We start from the raw sequence: 22,020 nt of genomic DNA on the forward strand, positions 1-22,020 counted from the left end.
CAAGCACTGCATTAAGAGCTTGGAAGAGTACAGTGCAGCAGAGTTGGTAGACATGTTCCCTTGCCCGCAACAAGATTACAGTCTAGAGGGACTCAAGTGCATAAGTGTTGCATCTCGGGGGTGGGGGGTAGGGAGATAGGCTGGGGAGATGAGAGATTAGCTAGGAAATATCTCTTAGAGGGGAGACAGGGTGAACTGCCTCCTCAGCGTGTGGCTGCTCTTAAAAAAATGGGTAGCATATCCTGGAACTGAAGGATTTTTGGAGTAATTCTTTGAAGAGAAGGGAGGGAAAAGAGTCCTCCTTTAGAGCTTAAAGATTCCAGGATTTTCCCAAGCAACAATATGGGGTTAGGCTCACCATTAGAACGTCCACTAACCACCTACCTGAAAAGGGTGTTGTGTGGGGTACCGTTCAAAGAAATCTCACGGCCTAGTTACCTGATCCCTTCCCTCTAGGTGTTTCTGGGTTGGTGAGTAGTGGACACCTGTGGTGTGTACTAACAGTGAATTAAATAGGCATGCCAGAGAAAGAGGGTTTAGGTAGCCTTCATCCTTTCTGATTGAATGGCTGCTTCCCAGATTCTGGCTAAAGATATGTCATAATCATAGGCAGGGACTGGAGCACCCAGGAGACAGAAGGGTTAATTTTCTCCTCCCCCCCTTGCTTTCTCTTGGGGAATTTGAATCCTTGATCAAGTGATTTGTGGAGGATTGTTGTGTATTTACTGTAATTACTGAACATCAAATGTGCATTGACGTAATTACCATAAATATGTGTAAAGACATTATAACTTGTAATTATGTCATATAATTCTTTAATAAAGCAAGTGGAGGTATGATTGCTCTGCACATGCTCAATGCACTCTTTTTTTTAGCATTTATAAGAACCATGGTTTTATTCTCCCTCCCCACTCAAAATTACCACGACCACTTCCCCCATTTAGATTAACTAGCATACAAGGAAAACACAAACATATGCAAATGCAACTAAAAAGACATTTAAACGCCTCTGTTGCAGAGAGAATGTGGGACAGGAAGATGGAAGCTCTAATCTGGGAGCTGGGACTCCTGTATTTTGTTTTTACTGCTGTTGGAGACTCTCAGACCCAGCTCTTCAAGAAACAAGCATACTTTTTGAGGGGGAAACACCCTTTTGGCCTGAGTCTGTAAGAAACAAACCTGCACCTCAGTGCCAAGCAAACATTTCTGTGCAGAGCCTCGTGCAGGAAAAACAATGGCTGGGAAGCAGCAGACTGCTAGACCTACCTTAGATTCTGGCCCAGGTACTCCCATCTAACTGGCCAATAGCACCTCGGGCTTTCCAAATTTGTTGGCAGCCTCTAGGTCTTGGGTAGTCAGGGATCAGTCCCCAATGTCCAGGCAGACTGACAGAGCGAAGAAGTAGCAGTGCAGTGCTTCTAGGGCTCTGGTCAGTGGCTAGCAATTTAAGCAGATCCAACAATTTAAGCAGATCCAACACCAAGCAGAAACCCTCAAGAAATTCAATCTCACAACAAGAAAAGCCCTGACCATACCACCCGAGGCAAATGGCTTCCAGCCCTGGTTGTAAAATGCCCCTTCAGTTGAAAACTAGCTGCCAATATTTTGCTGTGAAGAAACAACTGGATTCCATGAAAGTGATCTTGGAAAGAAAAAGTACTCAGAGCAGAGGATTATCAACATCTTGTGGCTCTCCAGATCCTAATGCAAGCAAGACCTGCCCAAGCCTTGGGAAGCCTCTGAACCCTGAAATCAAAGTAACGGATTTGGGTGACCAGCAGGGAACAGCCGGGACCAAAGAGATTCAGTCAGTTAGTCAATCGCATTTACTGAGTGCTTACTGTTTGCAGAGCACTGGACTAAGCACTTGGGAGAGTACAATAAAACAATAAACAGACACATTCCCTGCCCTCAGCCAGCTTTCATCTAGAGGATGAAGCTGATCATAAACCAAATGAGGTCATTTACTCATTACTAAAGAAGCCATAGGGACTTGTCCATGATAAAAATAATAATAATAATAATGGCATTTATTAAGCACTTACTATGTGCAAAGCACTGTGACCATGTGCTTACTGAAGAGTGACTGTGGAAAAATCCTCATCAGCACCAGAAAGGAATCATGCAGGGAGGCACTAATGCTCTAACAATTTCTACATGACTTCATCCACCAATCAATCATATTTACTGAGCTCTTACTGTGTGCAAAGTGCCGAACTAAGCACTTGGGAGAGTATAATAGAATTGGCAGATATGGTCCCTGCCCTCAAGTTACTTGCAACCTAGTGGGAGAAATAGATATAAAAATAAATTATAGATAAGGGAAGAAACTGAGAATAAGGATATGTATGTAATTGCGGCAGGGGTGGGTGAGTACGAGAGATGTATGGGGATTTGGACTCCAGAGAATAGGTAATGCAGAAGAGAGGAGAACAGGGTGGGGATAGGAGAGCTTAGGCAGGGAAAGCTTCTTAGCAGGGATAAGATTTTACTAGGTCTTTGAAGTTGGGGGGAGTGGTGGTCTATTTACTGTAGGCAGGGAACGTGTCTGCCAATTAACAATAATAATAATAATAATAATAATAATAATAATAATAATGGCATTTGTTAAGCACTTACTATGCGCAAAGCACTGTTCTAAGTTCTGGAGGGAAACAAGATGATCTGGTTGTCCCACGCGGGGTTCACAGTCTTAATCCCCATTTTACAGATGAGGTAATTGAGGCTCAGAGAAGTTAAGTGACTTGCCCAAGGTCACACAGCAGACTTGTGGTGGAGCTGGTATTAGAACCCATGACCACTGACTCCAAAGCCCGTGCTCCTTCCACTGAGCCATGCTGCTTCTCAATTCTGCTGTACTGTACTCTCTAAAGCGCTTAGTTCAGTTCTCTGCACACAGTAAGTGCTCAATAAATGCCATTGATGATGACATGATGGAAGAGGAAGTTCCAGGCGAGAGGGAGAGTGTGAGCAAAGCGGGTGAGGGTGTTGACATGGAGGCACAATAAGTAGGTTGGTATTAGAGGACTGAAGTGTGCCAGCTGGGTTATATTAGGAGAAGAGAGAGGTTAAGTAGGAGGAAGAGAACTGATTGACTTTCATGAAACTAAGGATGAGGAGTTTATATTAGCTATGAAGATGGGTTGACAACCATGGGAGTATTTTGAGGGGTGTAGAGAATTGCATGGATGATTTTTGAGAAAATGATCTGAGTAGCAGAGTGAAGTATGGTAGCAGAGGCAGGAAAAGGCCGGAGGCAGGGAGGTCAGTGACAAGGCTGATGCAGTGGTAGAAGTGAGACAGGACAAGTTCCACCACTGAGGACAAAGCTGTAAAAAATGGGGAGAATGGGTGACAATGTGGAGGCCAGGTCCTAGCTCCAACTTCTGGGTAACCATGAAGAACAGAAAAAGCAACAGATTCTGATTGCAATCCTACAGGAATCTATAAACAGTAAGTCCCAGCATGGCCTCGTGGATAGAGCACACACCTGGGAGTAAGAAAGACCTGGGTTCTAATTCCGGCTCTGCCACTTGTCTGCTGTGTGACCTTGGGCAAGTCATTTGACTTTACTGTGCCTCAGTTCCCTTATCTATAAAATGGGGATTAAGACCGTGAGCCCCATGTGGGACAGGGACAGGGACTGTGTCTAATCTTTTTATCTTATATCTACCTCAGTACTTAGAACAGTGCTTGACACATAGTAAGTGCTTAACAAATACCACCTAGTGTCTGTGGTGACTACAAACACTACCAGGGTAAACCATTGCTCCTCTCACTGCCGACATGATTCAAGCCAAAATCCCTCCCGGACAAGCTAATGAAGGATATTGCTAACTATGAATTGCCATGAAGCTGCAGACCAAAATGCAGCCCAACACAACAAATACAGGAAACGTCCTGGGAGCAGAACCCAGGTCTCTAAACTGGATTTATAATCTTTAAAGAAGCATTAATCCTTTCTCCCTGTGGGAATAGAGTGTCCAGTCTTCCGGTTTCATTTTGGATCGTGTGGATTTTGAATAACCTGTACCCAGACTAGTAGGCTATGGTATTGGATGCTTCTAAGTCTGGTATTTAAAATTTTAACACCCAATCTCCCTTCCTCTTGGATCCCTACTGCAAAATTCCAGGGCTGGACATAGCACTTGAGTTCACACGGGCCTGGAAAGAGAACACAAAAACCCTGGAGCAAAGCTGGGGAGGCCTAGGTTCTCTCACAGCAACACTGTAAGGTTGGGCAAAGATGGCACCTACGTTGTCATTATACTCTGCCACGTGCCTAGCTTAATGCCTATGATGTTACATGCATCTCTGTATGGTGTTTGTAAAGGCCTTAAGTGGGAGTGGAAGACTCACCAAAGTCCAGGAACATACAGTCCTAAGCCTCTTCCTCATCTCCATGGTTCTGGGGTTCACAGGGGACCCCTGAAAACCTTCCCTTTTTGATACACTTTTGATTCCCGCTTCAGTCTATACTTCACCCTGCTGCCCGGATTATCTTTGTACAGAAACGCTCTGGGCATGTCACTCCCCTCCTCAAAAATCTCCAGTGGTTGCTTATCAACCTTTGAATCAAGCAAAAACTCCTCACTCTCGACTTCAAGGCTCTCCATCACCTCGCCCCCTCCTACCTCACCTCCATTCTCTCCTTCTACAGCCCAGCCTGCACACTTCACTCCTCTGCCATTAACCTCCTCACTATGCCTCATTCTCGCCTGTCCCGCCATTGACCCCTGGCCCACATCCTACCTCTGGCCTGGAATGTCCTCCCTCCACACATCCACTAAACTAGCTCTCTTCGTCCCTTCAAAGCCCTACTGAGAGTTCAGGGCCTGCGAGTCAGAGGACTTGAGTTCTACTCAGTGGAAAGAATACGGGCTTCGGAGTCAGAGGTCACAGGTTCAAAATCCCGGCTCCGCCAACTGTCAGCTGTGTGACTTTGGGCAAGTCATTTCACTTCTCTGGGCCTCAGTTACCTCATCTGTAAAGTGGGAATGAAAACTGTGAGCCCCCCATGGGACAATCTGATCACCTTGTAACCTCCCCGCACTTAGAACAGTGCTCTACAAATAGTAAGCACTTAATAAATCCCATTATTATTATTATTATTCTCCAGGAGGCCTTCCCAGACTGATCCCCCCCTTTTTCCTCTCCTCCTCCTCCTCCCCTCCTCATCGTCCCCTTCTCTCCCTCTGCCCTACCCCCTTCCCCTCCCCACAGCACTTGTATATATTTGTACATATTACTCTATTTTATTTGTACATATTTACTACTCTGTTCATTTTATTAGTGGTGTGTATATAGCTATAATTCTATTTATTCTGATGGTATTGAAACCTGCCTACTTGTTTTTTGTTTTCTGTCTCCCCCTTAAAGACTCTGCCCTACCCCCTCCCCCTCCCCACAGCACTTGTATATATTTGGACATATTACTCTATTTTATTTCTACATACTTACTACTCTGTTCATTTTATTAGTGATGTGCATATAGCAATAATTCTATTTATTCTGATGGTATTGACACCTGTCTACTTGTTTTTTGTTGTCTGTCTCCCCCTTAAAGACTGTGAGCCCATTGCTGGGTAGGGACCGTCTCTATATGTTGCTGATTTGTACTTCCCAAGCACTTAGTACAGTGCTCTGCACACTGTAAGCACTCAATAAAGATTGAATGAACGAATGAATGAATGAATGAATGATGCTATCAGCAAGAAACCTCACAGAAAGGCAGGGCAGGCGGAAGGTGAATGCTCAACATTTGTAGTGGCGAGAAGTGGGTGGGAGTTTTTCTCTAAGGACTGAAGCAGTGAGATTGTTTCTATTTGTTGCTGAATTGTACTTTCCAAGCATTTAGTACAGTGTTCTGCACTCAGTAAGCACTCAATATATGTGATTGAATAAATGAATGAGATACCCAGAAATAACCCATGGCACAAGAACATGTGAATGGGGTTCCGGAGAACTAAGTTTTAGTCCCAGGTCTGCCACTGACCTGCTATGAGATCCTGGGTAAGTCACTAGACCTCTCTGGGCCTCGCTTATGTCATCTGAAAAATGAGGATGAGGTAGAATGTTAGCTGGGTGTGGGACAGTACCCTTCTAGTTGGAAAATGGCCCATCTACCTCAGCAACTCTTTTCTGCTAGAGGAAGTTTTCTTTAGTTCTGGTCTAAGTGAGAGGGATGAATTTCCTCTTCTGGAACTCCTGAAGTCTTCAGGAAAGGCAGGAATAACAAATATGTAGAGTGGATCAGTGGGCTTTGAAATACAAACTAAGACTCAGGGTGTTTATTGGTCTTGCCTGATATCATCTGATGAATCTGAAGTAAATCAGGACTTAAAATCTAGGTTCCTAGACTTTCCAAGTAGGCCACATTATATAAAGGGGAAGAAAAGGGGATCTGTGACTCTGAAACCTTTGTAAGAAAGAATGGTAAGCTAGAAGGCCCTGGATGGACAGGTTTCTGTTTCTCATTCTGCGGCTCAGTGGTAGAGCACATGCTTTGCACGTATGAGGCCCCAGGTTCAATCCCCGGCAACTCCCCTTTTGGAGATGTAGCGTGGCTCAATGGAAAGAACACGGGCTTTGGAGTCAGAGGTCATGGGTTCAAAATCTGGCTCCGCCAGTTGTCAGCTGTGTGACTTTGGGCAAGTCATTTCACTTCCCTGTGCCTCAATTCCCCCTTCTGTAAAATGGGGATTAAAACTGTGAGCCCCCCGTGGAACAACCTGATCACCTTGTATCCACCCAGCGCTTAGAACAGTGGTTGGCACATAGTAAGCACTTAAGAAATGTCATCATTATTATTATTAAGCCATCTTTCAGGGCTGAGTTTCTTTCCTAACCTGTAAGCAAGTAGGCAGCCCCTGTGGGGAACACAACCAACGAAGAGGAGCCACCATCCTAGGGGAAACCCGGAGTAAGTCGAGGAACTCTGTTGCTGCAACGTAAAGGCTAGGCAAGAACTTGTAATGGTGAAGAGAACAATTAAAAGGGACAATTAGGAAAGATATAAAGAGAAGGTAGAGATGCACAGAGGGACAAGTAAGTAGTTGGCCAATGTGGGCAGCAAAGACCTTAGTTTGGGCTGTTATCTTGTTAAGAGCATATTAAATGTTTTAGGGACCTCAGATCTTTTTGTCTGCCTGTGGCAGAGGTTGGGAGGAGAAGCCCCAGGTGCCGGGGAGACAAGGGATCTGTGGAGACATAGGTAGGAGTACTTTGTGAGCTTTCTTCAACCAGCACCGGGAAGGGGGTGGTAGACAGATCCCGATGATTTCAGAGATGCCTGGGCTTCAGCCAGATAGAGTGGTGGCAATGAGAGGAGGGTAGTGACATGGAAAGCAGTGTGTCAGTCAGTCAATCATATTCATTGAGCACTTACTGTGGGAAGAACACTGTACTAAGCCCTTGGGATAGTTAAAAAAAACAATATAACAGACATATTCCCTGCCCATGAGTAGGATGTCCCAAAACCTACAGCAGAATTGAGAAATATGGAGGGCTTTAGGATCCAGAGAAGGCTGATCAGAGTCCTGGAACTCCTAAAGTGACTCTGGGGATTGTTTTCTTTGCCGGGATTTAGGGCCCAAGCCTTCAATAATGTCCTGATTCCACACACACCAAAAAAATAAAACCTCTGTGGGCACGGTGCAGTGTGCTGTCTCCCTGCCTACTGACTAGCTTGTTGCACTCCATGCTCAAGCTGGAACATTACTGGCAGAGATGACAGTGTGCAAGCGGTGTTATGTAAACCACTATCACTATAATCAATTCTTCTGCACAAGTTCTCAGTCCCACAGTTTCAAGATCAAGGCTCATCCTGATGGGGGATTCCATCCACTGAGTAGATGGACAAGAAGGATATAGCAGGTGAGAGAGTTTTAAGGCAATCAACTTTCTTCCCCCTTACTTACCCTCTCTCTTCCTCCACTACACCCCACATTCTTTGTTCCTCACAAGCCAACCTACCCACTGTGCCTTGTTCTTCTCTTTTTTTTCTGCTGACCTCTTGCTGATGACCACTTCTGTCTGGAATTCTCTCTTCCTTCGCATTTAGCAGAACACAGCTCTCTCCATCCTCAACGCCCTTCTGAAATTGCATCTTTTTCTGTTCTTCCTCGATTAATCTCTCTTCTCCCCACCCTATATCACCATGTCCCCACCAACTGATACTTCAGCATTTCTGTATCATTGAAGCACTTGAGTAACTCCATATTCTTAAAGCCCTCTTTAAACCACATCACCACCAAGAGGCCTTCCCTGACTAGAAACTCATTTCCTATTCTCCCTTCCTTCTGCATCACTTATCTGCCTCACCGATCGCCTACCCTTTAAACACTTGATACACACTCCACCCTCAACCCCACAGCACTTATACCCTCCTCAGCAATTATTCAATCATACTTTCAATTATTTGTTTTGACTGCTCTGAAAATACTTTTATGCCTTTCTCCCTGATTAGAGAGTAAACTCTTGTGGGAAGGAAATGTGCACTAGCTTAGTATTTCCCAACTGCTTGATGGCCTAGTGGTTAGATCACTAACCTGAGAACAGAAGGGCCTGGGTTCTAATCCTGCCTCCACCACTTGTCTGTAGGGTGACCTTGGGCAAGTCACTTAACTTCTCTGTGCCTCAGTTACTTAACTTCTCTGTGCCTCAGTTACTTCGTTGTTAAAATGAGGATTAAGACTGTGAGCCCTATGTGGGACAGGGACTTCATCCAATCTGATTGACTTATATCTACCCCAGCACTTAGTACAGTGTCTGAAACACAGTAAGCACTTGACAAATGCCATAAAAAAATGCACCCAGTGGGCTCTATTACTACTACTACTCCTTTCTTGACATTGTGATTCTCCAGGTACAGAGCTCATTTTTTGTCAGAACTTGCCAAGGTTCAGCCCCGATATCTCAGCTGGAGTCCCGGAACCTCAAACTGGGGAGGGTGTATGACCACACCCTTAATCCCCCATGGCTCAGAGAGAAAATATTGCAAGTCCTGGGTACCAAGTGCTATGCTGTCCGTACTGCTCAGTCCCAGAAAGGAGGAACCTTCTTTTCCTCAAATTGGCCTTTTCATCCTCGCTAGAACATTCCAGCTGGAAGAAACACCCTTGACAGACAGGAATCAGAGAGATGTTGGGATTCAATGAATCAGTCAATCAATTGTATTTATTGAGTGCTTTCTATGTGCAGAGCTTCTACTAAGAGCTTGGGAGAGTGCAGTACAACAGAATTAGCAGACATGTTCCCTGCCCATAATGAGCTTACAGTCTAGAGAGGGAGACAGACATTAATATGAATAAATAATTTATATATAATTTAAAGCTATGTATATAAGGGCTGTGGGGTCAGGGGTGGAATTAATATTAAATGTTCAAAGGTCACAGATCTAAGTACACAGACTATGCAAAAGGGAGAGCAAGTTAAGGAAATGAGGGCTTAATGGAGAGAGTGTGACCTTAATAATGCTATGAAGATGGAGAGAGTGGTGGTCTGGCCTATATGGAGGAGGAGGGAGTTCCAAGCTAGGGGGAGAACATGGGAAAAGGGTCAGCGGTGAGATAGACAAGATTGGGGCACAGTGAGTAAGCTGTTGCTAGAGGAGCAGAGTGTGCATACTGGGCTGTAGCAAGAGATTAGTGAGGTGAGGTCGAATGGGGCCAGTGATTGAGTGCTTTAAAGTCAATGGTAAGAAATTTCTGTTGATGCGGAGGTGGATGGGCAGCCATTGGTGGTTCTTGAGTAGGGAGACATGGACTGAATGTTTTTGTTGATAAATGATCTGTGCAGCAGAGTGAAGTGTGGATTGGCGTGGGGAGAAACAGGAGGCAGGGATGTCAGCGAGAAGGCAGATGCAGTAACCAAGGTGGGATAGGATAAGTGCTTGGATCAGAATGGTAGCAGTTTGGATGGAGACTCAGGAGTAAAACACCTCTCTTCTTTCGTACAGAACAAATTAAGCACTGGCCTGTACATGTGAGGAATTTCAGAGATTGAATCTTTTTCCTGAGAATACCAGGAAAGTTGAAAGGCCTGTAGTGGAGAAGGATCTCAGGTCAGGTATTTTTGATGATGATGGCGTTTGTTAAGCACTTACTTCGTGCAAAGTACTGTTCTAAGTGTAGGGGAGGATACAAGGTGATCAGGTTGTCCCACGTGGGGCTCACAGTCTTAATCTCCATTTTACAGATGAGGTAACTGAGGCAGAGAGAAGTTAAGTGGCTTGCCCAAAGTCACACAGTTGACAATTGGCAGAGCTGGGATTTGAACCCATGACCTCTGACTCTCAAGCCCATGCTCTTTCCACGAGCCACGCTGCTTCTCTGTATTTTTATAGTAGTAGTAGTAGTAGTAGTTGTAGTAGTAGTAAAAGTGGGTATTAAGTGCATATTAGAAGCAGAGCACAATTCTAAACCCTGGGACAGACTACCTGGGACAGACTATGCAGGTGGGAATTAGACAGTCTCTGTCCCTCAGGTGACTTATAAACACAATGGCTACAGAGAAACTGAATTGGATTGCCTCCGATCTGTAGGGGTACAGAAATCTGAAAAGTAAGTCTATTAATTTACACCCTGAAGGACTTGGTTCTGCCCAAGGGCATCATAAAACTGACCAGAGGGGTGGCCTTCTAGGGAAAGGTGGTGGACTCAGACCAGAACGATAGTCAGCCAGGATTTAGATTAGCAGACAGTACATGGAACTCTGCCACTAAACTCTCTCCTTGTAGGCAGCTTGGGCAAAAATGCCACCTTCTGCGAAACTTCTAACCTCAGATCTGCCACTTGCTTGCGGTGGGATCTTGGGTGAGTCACTTGACTTCTCTGTTCCTCGGTTATCTCATCTATAAAATGGGAATTAAGACTCTGAGCCCTGTGTGGGACATGAACTTTGTCCAACCTGATTGCTTTGTCTCTACTCCAGGGTTTAGAACAGTGCCTGGCATTCATTCATTCATTCAATTATATTTATTGAGTGCTTACTATGTACTAAGCATTTGGGAAAATGCAACAGTATATAGTAAGAGCTAACAAACAGTGTGCAAAACACTCAATCCTTTTCCCTCATACCCATCAAAGAAAAGCATCATATCTACACGTCCAAAGAACAGGGAACTGAGCCCGATACTGAGGAGAAGCAGCATGGCGTAGTGGATAGAGCACTACTAGCCTGGGAGTCAGAAGGTCAGGGCATCTAATCCTGGCTCTGCAACTTCCCTGCTGTGTGACGTTGGGCAAGTCACTTCACTTCTCTGTGCCTCAGTTACCTCATCTGTAAAATGGGGATTGAGACTGTGAGCCCCACATAGGACAGGTACTGTGCCCAACTTGAGTTGCTTGTATCCACCTCAGTGCTTACTACAGCATATAATAATAATAATATGGGTTCAGTATTATTATTCATATTATTATTGGTATTTGTTAAGCACTTACTAGGTGCCAAGCACTGTTATAAGTGCTAGGGTAAACACAAGGTAATCAGGTTGCCCACATGGGGCTCACAGTATTAATCCCCATTTTACAGATGAAGGAACTGAGGCACAGAGAAGTTAAGTGACTTGCCCAAAGTCACACAGCTGACATGTGAGGGAGCAGGATTAGAACCCATGACCTCTGACTCCCAAGCCCGGGCTCTTACCACTAAGCCAGGCTGCTCCTCTAGGTGCTTAACAAATACCATTATTATTATTATTGGCATTGGAGAGAAGTGTGGGGTGTCCCCCAATTCCACCCCCAGGGCAGGGAGCCAGAGCCCTTGGATTTGATATCAGACTTGGTTACCAAACTCCTGGACAGGACGCAGCTCCTCTGGTTCCTGATTCTACACTGGTAAAATAGGAACTGCGGAGTGTAACTTACACTTGGAAGAAGCAGTCTGAATTCATTCATTAGCATTTGCAAAGGGCTTAAAGAGCTGCAGATGGATCCTGCTCTATGGCAGGCTGCTTATTAGGACTAAAAATAGCATTGGATGGCAATGCTTTTGCAGGGAGCTCAGGAAAGAGTCTTATGGAGGGGGAAACTGAGGTAGCCAGAGATCAAAGGTTAAAAAGCCTGCCAGCTAGGCTCACATAGGACCACTGAACTCCCTCCTTTTTTTGCTACTGTTGGCTGATCAGCTGGAGGTCCTGCTGCTGCTGATAATGGTATTCGTTAAGCACTTATTATGTGCCAAACACTTTACTAAGAACTGGGCTAGATACAAGTTAATAAAATGGGATGCAGTCCCTGTATCCCAGGCTCACAGTCTAAGTAAGAGGGAGAACATAAGTTTGTTATGGGCAGGGAATGAATCTATTGACTCTGTTGCACTCTGCTATGTACTGAGGTGCTCTGTGCACAGAAACTGCTCAATAAATTCCACTGATGATGATAAACAGGTAATTAATCCTCATTTTACAGATGAGGAAACAGGAACAGAGAAGTTAAGTGACTTGCCCAAGGACACACAGCAGGGCCCAGAAAGAGAGCCCAAGTCCTCTAACTCCCAGGCCTGTGCTCTTTCCGTGACACCACACTGATGAGCTGTGTCCCCTCTTCTCACTGCCACCAACTTCTGATGGAGCCGGACTGTGTCAGCAGACACTGGGAAAAGGCTACTCAAGGCCACAAGACCTTGAATTCCCTGCTGTCTTGCACACGTGCCCCTGCACATAATGGTGCAACTGGGGGTAACTTGTCTGCTCCCCTCGCCCCAGAGGGGACACACCTATGTCAAAAAAAATTACAGTGGGCACACCTTGGCCCAGCTGCATTTCCAATCACTGTAAGCAAAACTTCCCTTGTTCAGCACCCAACTGGTGAGTTCAGGGCATTGACCGGTGTGGGGGTGGCACACGAAGGGAGGGGCATTTATCCAGAAATTCCTCTGTCTGGTTTTAGTGGAGTCAGTTGTCCCAGGAAAGAGGTTCTAGGAGGGAGGGTGCAGGTCCTGGATGTCTGGAGTATCCTTCTTCCCTTCCACCCTTCCTATTCCAGGATGCTCGCTCCTGATGTGCTGGAATTGGCAGCAGGATGGAGGCAGGGGAGGTGGTCACAGAGCATGGGGATGGAGGCCTAGTGGTGCTAATTTGTGGGCCTGGGCAGAAGTTAGGGATAGGGCAAGGTTGCCAACTGGGGCCTCAAGCCCAGAGAGTTGGGATCCATTGGCCAGGCTCGGGAAACTGGGGTCCCGAGCAATAAGCCAACTGACTACTATGCCTGGGGAGCTGGGCGGGTCACTGGCTATGTGCCCAGGGAGGTGGGAATCACTAACCGTGCCAAGGAAGCTGGGGGCCACTAGCCATGGCTCCCCATCAGTTGGAACCCCGGCTGCTCTGTGGCCAGAGGATTTATTTATAATAATAATAATAATGATGATAATTATGGTATCTGTTAAGAACTTACTATGTACCAAGCATTGTTCTAAGCCCTGGGATACATACAAGATAATCAGGTTGTCCCACGTGGGGCTTACAGTCTTAATCCCCATTTTCTAGATGAGGTAGCTGAGGCCCAGAGAAGTGAAGTGATTTGCCCGAGGTCATAGAGCAGACAAGTGGCAGAGCCAGGATTAGAACCCACGTCCTCTGCCTCCCAAACCCGTGCTCTTTCCACTAAGCCAAGCTGCTTCTCATTTGCCCATTGTCCCTGCCCTCGCCCCCTGCCCTGGGCACAGAGCCAGGGCCTGAAGGAGGAGTTGCGTTCGGGCAATTGGGGAGGGGGTAGAAGGTGTTGGGGTCCACCACTCTGCTCCTCCAAACCCAGGGAAGAGGAGATTCACAGCTCTCGCTCCACTCTCTTTCCTCTGGGAGAGCATGACCTTACCCGCAGCTGTGCCGGGAGGGAAGAGCCCCCAAGGAAGAGCAAAATAAGGGGAAGGGGCCGCCCATGCCCAGGCCACCCATGCTCTGTCTGGTGGGCAGGGAATTCCCTCCACCCCGCTGCACAGAGACAGCCCTTGTCCTCCCCCATCCTTCCCCACCCTCCACTTCTTTTTGCAGGAAACAGGTTTGTGCCCAACAGTGGGAGGGAGAGAAAGGCACGATTTCCCTCTTTCTCTTTTCCCAGGAGAATCTGAGGGAAGAAAGGGCACCAGGTTTCCCAGCTGGGAGGGAGGTGTGGGGAGGGAACGCCCAGGAGCAGTGGGAATGAGGAGGGGGCTGGAGATGGAGGGGAACACCTCCTGACGCGGCTCCCTGTGTGACCTTCAGCAAGCCACTTAACTTCCCTGTGCCTCAGTTACCTCAATTCTGGAAAATGGGGATTAAGACTGTGAGCCCCACATGGGACAACCTGATTACCTTGTATCTACTCCAGTGCTCAGAACAGTGCTTGGCACGTAGTAAGTGCTTAACAAATACCATCATTATTATTATTACCCCTGCTGCAGATATTGCCCAGGCTTGGAACACTCCGTGCCCAGATCTCCCGGAAAGGTGCCACCGATGTGGGCCAATTGGCTCAGGAGGGACTCAATCAACAGATCGATCAACCACAGTTACTGAGCGCCTACTATGTGACTGCTGTGTGACCTTGGGCAATTCGTTTCACTTCTCTGGGCCTCAGTTACCTCATCTGGAAAATGGGGACTGAGATCATGAGCCCCATGTGGGACGGGGACTGTGTACAACACAATTTGCTTGCATCCATCCCAGCACTTAGTACGGTGCCTGGCACAGCATAAGTACATAACGAATATCACAAGTACTACTCAACACTGTACTAAGCCCTTGGGAGAGTACAATACAATTGGGAGACTTGGGAATTGGGAGACATTTCTGCCCCCAGCGAGCTTACTGTCTAGAGCGGGAGAGAGATATTAATATACATGAATTACAGATATGTACTTACGTGTTTTGGGGCTCATGAAGGGGTGAATAAAGAGTCAGTGCAGAAGGGATGGGGAGAAGGGAAGGGGATTTACATAGGGGGACGAGAGGCCCCTGCTTTTCTGGGGAGAAACTGAGATAGTGTGCGGTCAGGGGTCACTTGTCCAATGGCCAGCGGGCAGAGGCAGGACTACCTCCACTGCCTCGGGAGGAGCCGCCAGACCACTTCTCCCTCCCAGAGTGGCCCAAAGAGAAACATCAGAGACCACAGTCTGGTTTTAAACCCGGTTTTTAGTTCTCCACCAGTCCTGCACAGGAATGCCGAGATCCCTAACTGGTTTTCTCAGAAGTGGTCTAGTGGGAAAGAACACAGGCCTGGGACTCAGTCATGGGACCTGGGTTCCAATCCTGTTTTGCCACTTGCCAGGTGCTTGACCTTGGACAAATCACTTCATTTCTCTGTGCCTCGGTTTCCTCATCTGTAAAATGGGGATTCAATACCCGTTCTCCCTCCTGATTAGATGGTCTCTGTCCTGATTATTTTGTATCTTCCCCAGAACTTCATACAATGCTAGGCACAGAATGAGAGCAGACCAAATACCACAATTATTATGATTACTATTATTACTATTATTATTCTACCTCCCCCCTAGTTTTAGAGCCCCATGTGAAACAGGGACCCCTTACCTTGTATCTACCCCAGAGTTTAGTTCAGAGCTTGAACTCTAGTAATTGCTTAATAAATACCACCGCTGTTTGTTATTCCAGGAAAGGCCCTTGGAAATGAATTTCACGTCCTACCAACCTTATCCTGGTGGTGATATCTAGCAACCCTTGGGCAGGAGGGCAGAGAGAGGCGAGGGGACAGTTCTGTCGGCTTTTATTGTCTTGTAAATCTCCGCTCGCCCTCTGCCCAGCCATGGAAAAGGCTGGGCTGCAGGCACCAGGCTCCTTTCGCATAATTGGGTCAGAAGGGGCCGCGGTGCGGCCTGGAAATTGCCTCTGGTTGGCCACATTTTCATTAATCCAGACCTGATTTCATAACTCAGCTTTACTCTCCCAACGCAGACCTGGGCCTGAAAAGGTATTCAATCAATATCTCCCGTTTGTGCCATTCTGCCCTTCTCTTGGCCATCTCTTCAGAGCTCCAGCCCTAATGTCTGCTTCGGATTATTAAAGCACTAGATTTTCAAACTGAGGACGGCTTGGATGGCGGGGCTCGCCCTCCACGGGGCAAGCCGGTTCCCTCTTCTGCCCCGGCACCCCCTGAAATGCCCACATCTACCCAACCGCCCACGGAGCTGCAGCATTCAGTGCACGGAGTTAATAGTAGCAGCTTCGCGGCAGATTCCGAGTTCCAGGCTGGAAATAGAGGGGCCTTTGCTCACGTCACTGAATGAAGTTCGCCATCTGCCACTCGAACGACAGACAACTCAGAGATGCTTAAATATGAAAACGTGTCTCTCGCTTGGGCGATTCACCAGATTCAGAGGCGGGCGGGGGCACGGCCGGGTTCTGCATTTAGGTTCTGGGGCCGGGGATGCTCACCCATCCCCCCGCCACCCACCCCCACCCAAATCTCTCCCCCTCCTTCCCACCCCAACTCTCCCCTACCAGGGCACGGCCCTGAGCAGGCTGGGTTGGAGAGTGAACCAGGAGAGCGAGGGAGAGCCATTAGCCAAAGTGATTGATTGACGGCAGTGACTGGGCCAAGGTCCTGCAACCCAGCTTGGAATTTTTCTGACGACGCTGGAGGGCGGGAGGTTGCTCCTGGACTGCATTCCCTTTGTTTACTGAGCAGCAGAGGTATGAATGGGAAGGCACACAGATGGAGATTTACAGATATGATAAAAATACCTGTACGCAGAGACTGGAGGCGTCTATTTGACTGCTTAATAAGATTTTTTTTAAAAAAAACTGGCTTCCCCTGCAGATGAGACAACTCAGGAATACTTTAATATTATATATATATATATATATATATATATATATATACACACACACACACACATACATATATAGATATATTAACTCTCTCTATAAACACACCCACACCCATGCACATATATATATCTCCCCTCTCAGGGTCGCACCTGGAGAGTTTCCAGGACTCTACCAGTCATGACTATGGGGGGGAGAATCAGACAGAGGCATACCCATTCCATTCCTAGCTTGGGCAGTGGCTAGGGAGTGGAAGGTAACCTGCTATAAGTCAAAATTCACCTGTGCTAGGCAGCAGCGGCTTGGGAAAGAGTTGAGGGCAGAGACTCAAATTTACTGTTTAGAAGGAGGCAATCGTAAACCACTTCTGTATTTTTACCAAGAAAACACTACGGATACACTACCAGAAAGATTGCAGGTGGAGATGGGGAGTTCTGGGAGAGATGTGTCCATGGTATCGCCATGGATCGGATACAACCGGAAAGCATAAGAGAGGACAAATAAATGTATGTGTGTGTGTATGTAGATATATATATATATCTACATACACACATTCAAGCTGGCATGCTGAAGTCAGGAAGAAATGACTTCCACTCGGTCAAAGAATCTCTCTCCCAACTGGCATCTAATTCCTAGAGGAACCTGCCTACTAGAGGATATTGAGGTCAAGTGAGTGGAAAAGAAGAAATAGACTCCTGATCCCCCCCCCCCCCCACAAAAAAAAAAAAAGCCTCCAGGTAGCTTGGATGTCAAGAAGAAACTGGGAGGGTGGATATCGGGATGGACTTGATTGGGTAGCTGAAAGAAGTGGCAGGGCAAATGTGGCACCTTCTGGTGGCTCCAGCACTTAGAACAGTGCTTTGCACATAGCAAGCACTTAATAAATGCCATTATTATTATTATTATTATTATTATTTAGCACGTGGAGTTGGGCTGGACTTTGAACAAAGCAAACAAAATGAATGACCTCTGTTCTCAAAGTGCTTCTACTCAAAATGGCCCTCAGTATTATAGACAAATGGACTGCATGCAAGTAAACTCAAACACTGATGGATTTTGAAAACTAAATCATATTTTCCCAAAGAACAAGTTTAAGTGCAGATATTTTTATACTGACTTGCTGGGCTGGTCACCACTCTCTTAGTAAATCATGATAATTTAGCCTACTGTTACATCTATTTTTTCCAGTTAAGAACCGAATGGACCTGGTTCTGTTGAATTCTGTTGAATTCCTGGCTTTATGGTTTGAGGAAGGTTAGCTGCTTCTCTGGCTTAACAAGTCATTAGGCAGAACAGATGATCATCATTCCCAAGAGCAGTTTTCCATCGCTTTTGCACCCTGCCTTGCATCATTATCAGTCTCCCCAGTGTTTCTGAATTGGCCACCATGACCTCCTAGAAAGTGGCTTATTCTTGGAGTTTCAAAAGTAGCTCTGAGGAGCCAGGGTAGCAAGGTGTTGGTGCAGCCCATTGGCTCATGTGAAAGGCAACCGACCCTGGCTAAGGCATGGCCAGAAGTTAGGAACAGGCAAGAAGGAATTATGAGAATATCAGTCACCTGGCACTGAGAGCTCTGTATAAGCCACCAGGGGTGACTGCCCACAGATAGGGAACCCATGGGGCTTCAGGTCCTAACTACTCTCCCAACTGCTTAGTACAATGCATACTTTTGATTGATTGACTCATTGACCGGGATGCATCTAGAGGCCTAGTATTGCCCGGGCACACCAGAGCATTCCAAGAGCCTTGCAATTCCCTTAGTGTTACCAGGGTCTAGTGACCCACCCCTGCCTCTTTAAATCCCTTCATCAAGCCTCATCCTGCCTAATTTCAGACCCAAATCCCAATTCTGTCTCACTGGGCTGGGGATCAGAGAAGGTCAAAGAGGAGAAACCTGCGCATAGTAAGTGCTCAATAAACACCACTGATTGATGGACTGGATGGGTTCATCCCAGACCTTGGACTTGGTAACTTTCCATAGGAGAGCAGAAAGGCTGGGGACAATCAGTTGGTCATAGTTTGCTGTGTGCAGAGCACTGTACTAAGAGCTTGGGAGAGCACAAAGTAACAATATAACAGACATATTCCTTGACCACAAAAAGCTTACATCTAGAGGAATGAGAGAGCAAGTCTAGGGGGGGAGGGGGAGGTCCAACACCGATGGGAGAGGGCACCTTGCCTTTGCTTTTATTACTTTATCTTGGTTGGCTACCCTGCTTCTCTGGTGACCCCAGGAAAGGATGAAGGGAGAGTAAGCTAGAGGGTCCAGGAGGTTCAGGAACCAGCTTTTTACTTTTCAATTGGATATCTTTAGGTGGAGGGGAAGGGCAAATTAGAGCTCAGAATGCCAGCCTTGTCTGCTTCAGATCCCTAGCTGTTCGGCAGACATCTGGGCCCCAAGTTGGGCTTCAAGTGTCCGCAGGAAACGGTGACAGAGGGCCAACCGGGAAATGTGGATTGGAAGTCACATTTGTCTAAATCGCAAGGACTGGGGAAAAACAGGGGTCCAGGAGAGTTACTGAATCCTGCCTAGGGAACTTCAATTAAAATAAAATAGGGTCAGGATTCGGGGGAAGGGAAGAAGTGAAACACTATTTTTTAGTACTCTGAACAAAGTAGAGATAGAAAATGATTATTTCAATTACTATGAAAATGTATTTTATTAAAAGATGGGGATTCATCATTGACACTCAAAAGCCCAAAAAGCAATATCCAGGACTATAATACCCCATCTCCATGTAGGGACGATGAGTTATTAAATCAGAAGATGAATGTTTTGCAGTTCAGTTAACTGCATCTGTTAAAAAGAAATAGTTCTAAACTTGTTCTGGATCTCACCACGCTCCTCACCAATCCTGCCCTCCCAGCACCCAGATCTTAAAGACCTCTGATCCTTTCCACATTTCTATGGCTTATGAAAATTCATGAGGGAGAAAGGAAAAAAAAATTCACAAATTAAATGCAAAATGGAGATTTTTTTCTTATTTGAAAAAAAGAGAAAAACCTCATGCAACCTAGTTGCATATAGTTCAATTGTTACAAAGTGGCGACAATGTAAATGTAGTGCATTCTTATGTATAACAGCTTTTCCTGTGGCTCCCATGGCAGCCTCAATAACGCTGTGCTTCTGTTCTGCATGAATAAATATGTATAAGATGTAATGCCAGGAAGAAATAAAATCCGATAACTGAGAGATACCGTTTCTTAGACTCTGGGAGAAACATGAAGCGCCAGTTTTTCTGATTCTTTGGTATTTATGTAAAGAGACATTGAAATGATAATGTGGTATTTATTTGATTTTTTTCAGGGGTGAATATTCTTCAGCTCTTCAGTGTGACTTTAAGAAAGAAGTTCTAAAGGCTGAACCGTCCCCATACTCCCTTCCCCTGTATTTCAGCATTTCCCTGAGCTGGAAAGGCCTCTGGAAGAGGGAACTAAGACCTCTATCCAATCCGGAATCTCCTCTTCCCTCCAGGACATAAAAATAATAACAATTATGTTATTTGTTAAGCATTTACTGTGTGCCAGGCATGTACTAATCGCTGAGGTGCTTACAAGCTAATCAGGTTGGACATGGTCCCTGTCCCACATGCAGCTCACAGTCTTCTCCCCCACTTTACAGATGAGGTAACAGATACAGAGAAGATAAGTAACTTACCTAAGGTCACCCAGCAGACAAATGGCAGAGCTGGGATTAGGACACCTCCACTTGGATGGCCCATCTACCCTTCAAACTCAATACGTCCAAAAGTGAACTTCTCTCCTTTCCTCCTAAGCCTTCCCCTCCTCACAATTTCCTCATCTCTGTTGACATAATCCTCCCCGTGACACAAGCCTATAGCTTTTTAAAATGATTTTTATTAAGCACTTACTGTGCACCAAGCCCTGTACTAAGCATTAGGGCAGATACAAGCTAATAATAATAATAATAGTGATGGCATTTGTTAAACGCTTACTAGGTGCCAAGCACTGTTCTAAGCGTTGAGGGGGATACAAGGTAATCAGGTTGTCCCACATGGGGCTCAGTCTTAATCCCCACTTTCCAGATGAGGTAACTGAGGCACCGAGAAGATAAGTGACTTGCCCGAAGTCACAAAACTGACAAGTGACAGAGCTGGTATGACCTCTGATTCCCAAGCCTGTGCTCTTTCCACTGAGCCACGCTGCTTCTCTCAAATAATAGTAATGATGGTATTTGGTAAGCACTTAGTGTATGCCGAGCACTGTTCTAAATGCTGGGATAGATACAAGTTTAACAGTTTGTCCCACGTGGGGCTCACAATCTTAATCCCCATTTTACAGATGAGTGAACTGAGGCCCAGAGAGGTTAAGTGACTTGCCCAAAGTCACACAACTGACAAGTGACGGAGCTGGGATTGGAACCCACAACCTCTGATTCCCAAGCCCGTGCTCTTTCCACTAAGCCACTCTGCTTCTCATTATTACGTTGGACACAGTCCATGTTCCACATGGGGCTCACAGTTTTAATCCCTATTTTACAGATGAGGTACTTGAGGCACAGAGAAGTAAAGTGACTTGCCCAAGGTCACACTGCAGACAAGTGGTAGAGCTGGGACTAGAACCCCGGTCTTTCTGACTCCCAGATCTGTGCTCCATCCACTAGGCTACACTGCTTCTGTTCAGTGGATATATACAAGTGCTGACAAAGGACATAAAAAAAAGCAAGAGGCAGATGAAGTGTTGATAAGATTCGGGAGGCAGTTTCCATTATTGTTATTGGAGTGGAGGTATAATCTTCCACTCCACGTTGTCACTCAATCAGTTAAGGTATTTACTGAGCGCTTACTGTACGTAGAACACTGTATTAAGCACTTGGGAGAGTACAGTACAACAGAATTGAGAGACATGATTCCTGACCAAAAGGAGTTCACACTATGTTCTCACATCCAATTTACTACTAAACCTGCCAACTTTTCCTCAAAATCAGCTCATGGGACCACCTTTTCCACTCCACCACTGCACTCTGGATCAATTGTCACATCCCAACTGGACTATCGGCGGACATGCTGCCGCCTGGCTCATCTTCAGACTGTCTATTTTAATTCTCTTCTACTTTCCCCAGCACTCATTACAGTGTTCGCCACATATTAAATACTTAACAAATACCCTTGATCTATTATCATTATTATTACCTTGAAATTTTGCTTAGCACATATCTCCCCTCTAGAAAGCAGCGTGGCCTATTGGGAAAAGCCTGGGCCTGGGAGTTGGAGGACCCGGGTTCTAATGCCAGCTTCAGG

General features: G+C 46.1%; 1 protein-coding gene and 1 non-coding gene across 2 annotated transcripts in view; one reads left to right on the forward strand and one right to left on the reverse strand.

Moving 5' to 3' along the window:
- Positions 1-22,020, reverse strand: part of PEBP4 (phosphatidylethanolamine binding protein 4) — a 212,016-nt gene that overhangs the window by 142,439 nt on the left and 47,557 nt on the right. The gene's annotated exons all lie outside the window — the stretch shown is intronic.
- Positions 16,894-17,031, forward strand: LOC119929304. Its single transcript, XR_005451435.1, has one exon. It is a non-coding gene; the product is annotated as a small nucleolar RNA SNORA7 (small nucleolar RNA).

Source organism: Tachyglossus aculeatus, chromosome 5 (genome assembly GCF_015852505.1).
Source record: "Tachyglossus aculeatus isolate mTacAcu1 chromosome 5, mTacAcu1.pri, whole genome shotgun sequence".
NCBI lineage: Eukaryota > Metazoa > Chordata > Mammalia > Monotremata > Tachyglossidae > Tachyglossus > Tachyglossus aculeatus.